The sequence below is a fragment of the Lactuca sativa genome, chromosome 7, assembly GCF_002870075.4.
Source record: "Lactuca sativa cultivar Salinas chromosome 7, Lsat_Salinas_v11, whole genome shotgun sequence".
NCBI classification, from domain to species: domain Eukaryota; kingdom Viridiplantae; phylum Streptophyta; class Magnoliopsida; order Asterales; family Asteraceae; genus Lactuca; species Lactuca sativa.
Genome location: NC_056629.2, coordinates 2,359,685 through 2,365,360, shown reverse-complemented (window position 1 = coordinate 2,365,360; position 5,676 = coordinate 2,359,685).

Below are 5,676 nucleotides of genomic sequence, written 5' to 3'. Positions count from 1 at the left end.
ACTTGGCATACAAGCTCTCCCTCCTCAGGGTCTCCAACACCTCTCTCAGATGCTCCTCATGTTCCTCCCGAGTCTTGGAATAAACCAAGATGTCATCGATAAAGACTATCACAGACCGATCCAACATCAGTCTGCATACGCGGTTCATGAGGTCCATGAACGCGGCAGGAGCATTGGTGAGCCCAAACGGCATCACCACAAACTCCTAATGGCCATAACGCGTCTGAAACGCGGTCTTCTGCATATCCTCCTCCCTGACCCTCATCTGATGATAACCCGAACGCAAATCAATCTTGGAGAACCAAGATGCTCCCCGAAGTTGGTCAAAGAGGTCATCAATCCTCGGGAGCGGGTAACGGTTCTTCACCGTTACCTTGTTCAGCTCCCGATAATCTATATACATCCGATGCGACCCGTCCTTTTTCTTCACGAACAAAATCGGGGCTCCCCAGGGTGAACTACTCGGTCGAATGAATCCCTTGTCTAACAGCTCCTGCAGCTGTGTAGACAACTCCTGCATCTCAGGAGGAGCCAACCGATACGGTGCCTTGGCTATCGGGGCCGCACCAGGAACAAGGTCAATCCTGAACTCCACCTGTCGCTCCGGAGGTATCCCAGGAAGCTCCTCCGGGAAAACATCTGCAAAATCTCGAACCACCGGAACCTCGCTCACTGTCGCCTTACCCGCCTCCCGAGTATCCATCACATACGCGACATATCCTGCGCATCCCTGCTGAAGGTAACGCCTCGCCCTCGATGCTGAACATATTGCGGGTCCATACTGCAGCCTCTCGCCATGAATTACTAACTCTCCCCCACCTGGGGTCCTGACCCGCACTAGCTGTTGCGCGCAATCTATAACCGCCCCATTAGAGCTTAGCCAATCCATGCCTATAATCACCTTGCTCCCACGCAACGGAATGGGAACCAAATCTACCAAGTAGCGCTCCTCAAACAAACACAGCACGCAATCTTGAAATACCATCGATGCTCGCACCGATCGATCATCAGCAATCTCCACCTCCAAAGGGCAATCTAACTCGCCTGATGACTCATGAAACTTCTTGCTAAGTGCAAGGGAAACGAATGATCGGGACGCACCCGAGTCGAACAACACCTGAACTGGAAGATCGTTCACATGGAACGATCCTAATGCATACATATACATACGGAGCACATATCAATAACATAACATCATAAAAATAAGATAGAGGGAAAGAATCATACCCGTCACCACATCGGGTGCGGCGCGTGCCTCCTCGGTAGTCAGCTGAAATGCTCGGCTCCTCACCACTAGAGCCTCTGCCTTGCCCTGTCGGCCATCCGTGATCCGCAGGGTCGTTGGAGCTGGCGCCTTCACTGGCGCTGAAACTGTCAACTGGGGGCAATTGGCCTTCTTGTGGCCCCTCTGGTTGCAGTGGAAACACAGCAACTCTGATGTCTGAATAACTGCTGCCGGAGCAGTGCAATCCCTGCTGATGTGCCCAGTCTTGCCGCACTTGTATGAATAACTGCACGCCCCCTCGTGCGGCCTGCCGCATTTTCTGCAGCGGCTCGGTCCTGACTGGCCTTTCGGCCTACTATTTGATCCCTTGGGCTTCTTCCCCGAAGCCCCTCCTGTCTGACCCTCCTCTGATTTCCGTTTCCGGATGTGCTCCAAATCTATCTCCCTCTCCCTTGCCATGGCAATCATAGAGTCCAAGGTAGGGCAAGCCGAAAAGCTAACATGCTCCCGGATGTCAGCTCGTAGCATATCATGATAACGAGTCCTCCTCATGTCCTCGTCACCAGCATACTGGGGCACCAACAAAGCCCTCTACCGGAACTTGGTGATGATCTCCGCCACAGTCTCCGTCGTCTGTCTCATGTCTAGAAACTCCCTGGCCAGCTGCTGAAGCTCGACAGCCGGCGCAAACTCTGCCCTGAACCTGGTCACAAAGTCCGACCAGGTCATAGCCTCGATAGCTGAGGCTCCCAACGAGTCACCCACTGACTCCCACCAATCCTAGGCTCGGTCCCGTAAACACCCTGCTGCATACCTCACATTCGACCCCTCGGGGCAGAAGCTAGTCAACTGTGCAGACTCGATGTCTGCAATCCATCGCCTGGCAGCAATGGGGTCCTTCACCCCATGGAAGTTCGGCGCACCACTGCCCCTGAAGTCCTTGAAGGACAGTGTGCGAGATCCCGACTGGCTAGATGCCATATCACTCTGGAATGCCCGAAGGCGATCCTCCATCAACTCCATGATCCCTTCCTTGATCGACCCAAAGAGAATGGGGGTCGACTCAAGGATGCCTCTGGTGATCTCTGACGCGATGAACTCGCGTAGTCCCTCATCAACCGGCTTGGAACCTGATCCCGAACCTGACCCCTCTCCTGAACCGCCATCTACCGGCCTCGATCGAAGTACCACCATTCTGCAGTACATAATACAATCATTACTGATATTGATACTTCCTGAGGGATCACTGCTACTTACAAGTTCCCTGGTCTTATCTTGGCCTTCCTTGGTTCGGGTACGGATCCTCTGCTTTCAATAGTACGGGCCCATACTACCTTCCACATCTATCCGTACCTTCTTCAAGGAATGCCTCGACTCCACCAGATCCCTTTCACTACTGTTGATCACTACTATACTCATCCTAGGCTTGCCCTAGGAAAATCTCTGATTCTACTCTATCCAGTCCTCAGCTGCTGCAGGCCTCCTTGTAATGCCAATTAGCCATTACCCGAATACCATCACATGTGACGAGGATCAGATAATCTTTCGAGTACCCGACTCGTCCCTACAACGGTTGGACTCAAACAAGAGCTACGCAGTAGGATCAAACCCGTCACTCTAAGATTATTCAACCCTGCACACATGTGACGTGATGCATTCGCCTAATGGCTAACTCCCACTAACCAGAGTTCCGTATAGCACGAAGCAAGCAGCATTCAGACAAAGGTAACAATCTCAATCAACTCTTTCTGCTTACAGGAACTGAGCTAGCATAAAGTGCTAAACTCATACTATCAGGCATAACCTAATCAGGCTATCCTACTTACTGTCCACTCAATATCTAGCATGCAATTCTTATACAACTGAAACACATAAAGCAGGCACATAAGGCATCACTCCTAGACCCTTAGTCCTATTCTAGCATGTTGTTCTACAAAAGCTGATAAACATAACATAAACTTGTATGGGTACTTTGGGGAATACTTACTTAAGCTCGGCCGGTCGCGCACATCACACACTTCGTTCTTTCTCGAAACTCTTTTCTCAATTTTTAGAAAACATTTTCTTTTAGAAAATCTTTTAATCCCTCGATTTGAGTTCAGACACTCCCGAAGGTGTTTCCGAATCCCTCAAACCAGGGCTCTGATACCAACTTGTAACGACCCAATTTTCACGACCAAAAATTTTGTTTTAAAACATTACTTTAGAAAATATTAATAACTAAAAACATTGTTTGATCAAACCATAACACAACGTGAACCATGTCTAAAAGCCAAATCATACAACCAATCAAAATATCAGAGTACAAATCCCAGTGAAGCTTGTAAATGCGGAAACCAGAGAGTGTGTGTGTGACATGCTGCTACCGCGCCGGCTCCTTTCCCCTAGCTGAGGAGGTACCTGAAACCAAAACTGAAAACCGTAAGCACAAATCTTAGTGAGTTCCCCCATCGTACCACATACCATACAAACACATAACATACATACTGCCAGGCCATTCTAGGGTGCCTGACTACCCGGTCAAGCCATTCTGGGGTGCTGACTACCCGTGTCAAGCCATTCTGGGGTGCTGACTACCCATCGGTCCTAACAACCGATCCTCGGGGACTAGTCCCCTCTTACTACCTTTATCGCATATAACATAACAATCCAGCATGCAAACATATCATCACGTATTGTCATACATATCTGGGGTGTCTGACCTACCCTTCGGTCCTAACAACCGAACTCTACAACTAACACATATACATATCATGCCAGCATATAACATATCAGGTAGTAGCAAACCTAGATGATATCACAAAGACAATCATCTAACATACAACTCCTCCTGGTGGGCCGGCATTGTGGCCATAGACCCACCGCTACTGGAAGGTAACTCACCTCGAAGTAGCTGCTGATCTGATCGGGAACTAACTGTCTACTGCTGCTGCTGCTGCTGCTCCGGAAATCCTCCGGCTGCAATCCCCACAACATACTCAATCAAACACTGCTAACTGTCCTTTGGGTAAAATGACCATTTTACCCCTGATCATGCCCTAAGTCAAAGTCAGAGTCAACTTTCAGTTGACCCGACTCGCCGAGTCCTTACTCAAACGATTGCCCTGAATCCCGTTCCTACTCGTCGAGTTAAGCGATGACTCGACGAGTTCACCTTCTAAACTGATATTCAATCCCTTCATCCTACTCGCCGAGTTGTATGAACAACTCGTCGAGTTCATCTTCATCCGATGAACACTTATGCTAAGACTCGCCGAGTTGTATGAACAACTCGCCGAGTCCATCTTCATCCGAAGAACACTTATGTTGCGACTCGCCGAGTTGTATGAACAACTCGCCGAGTCTGTTCTTGATCTAAGGAGATTGCCTTGAACTCACCGAGTCAGGGCATTGACTCGCCGAGTACCTCCATAGATGAGTTCAGCTTCCGACTCACTGAGTCACACCCCGTGACTCACTGCTCACTCGACACTACGAAAAGGGGACAAACTCAAAGACTCGCGAGCAGACTCGCCGAGTCACATGAACGACTCGTCGAGTCGTTGCCATGCACCCACTGAATACACGGATTTGCTCGATTCCAGTCCATGCCATTCACAGATCTGGACTTCTAGGACACGAATCACACGTAAAGTTTCCAACTTTACGTGTAGATATTCACCAATAAGGATTTTAGGGCTCAAAATGCCTCAAAAGGGTAGATCTAGGGTGGACAAGCAACATGGGGCCATAAAGCTAACAGATCTGAGCTCCTGGAGCTCAATCTTGCCTAGATCTAGAGGCCAATCGACTTATTACAAACCCTCAAGCATACACAATCTTGGAAATGGCTCAAAAATGACTTTAATGGAGCTATAAGGGACAATAAGCTTAAAAATAGAGGGGAAACGAGCTATACCTTAGGGGAAACGTTGGAATGACACAGAGATGCTTGGCCTCCTTCTCCTCTTCTTGATTCCCTCTTCTTTTCCTTCAAAGAAACTTCAAGAACACCACAAAACACTTCAAACTCACAAGGAAGCAAGGCTAGAGAGAGATACAGGGCTCTGAGGGTGAATGGGGGCGAGGTTGGGGCGGATAAGTCGTTTAAATAGGGTGCAAACCCCTGAAACTTAGGGTTTCATCCAACAGCTGTGACTCGCCGAGTCCAGGATATGGACTCGCCGAGTCGCCAACTTAAACGTGTCCCGGGTCCCGCATCCACTCGGCGAGTTAGACCTATGACTCGCCGAGTCCAAGGCTAAAAGAAGGGAAATACTCAAATAAGATTTACGTACCAGGAACCGGGTGCTACAGTAAACCTTAGATTGTCCTTGACAGTTGTTTAACAACTTTAGTCATATCCGGTTCTTGTCCCCTTTCCCTCTTAATGCGCTAGGCATTTGAAAAAAAAAATAACATGTGAATATTATAGCATATGTAATCGATCCAATACCCAAAGCATATGAGAT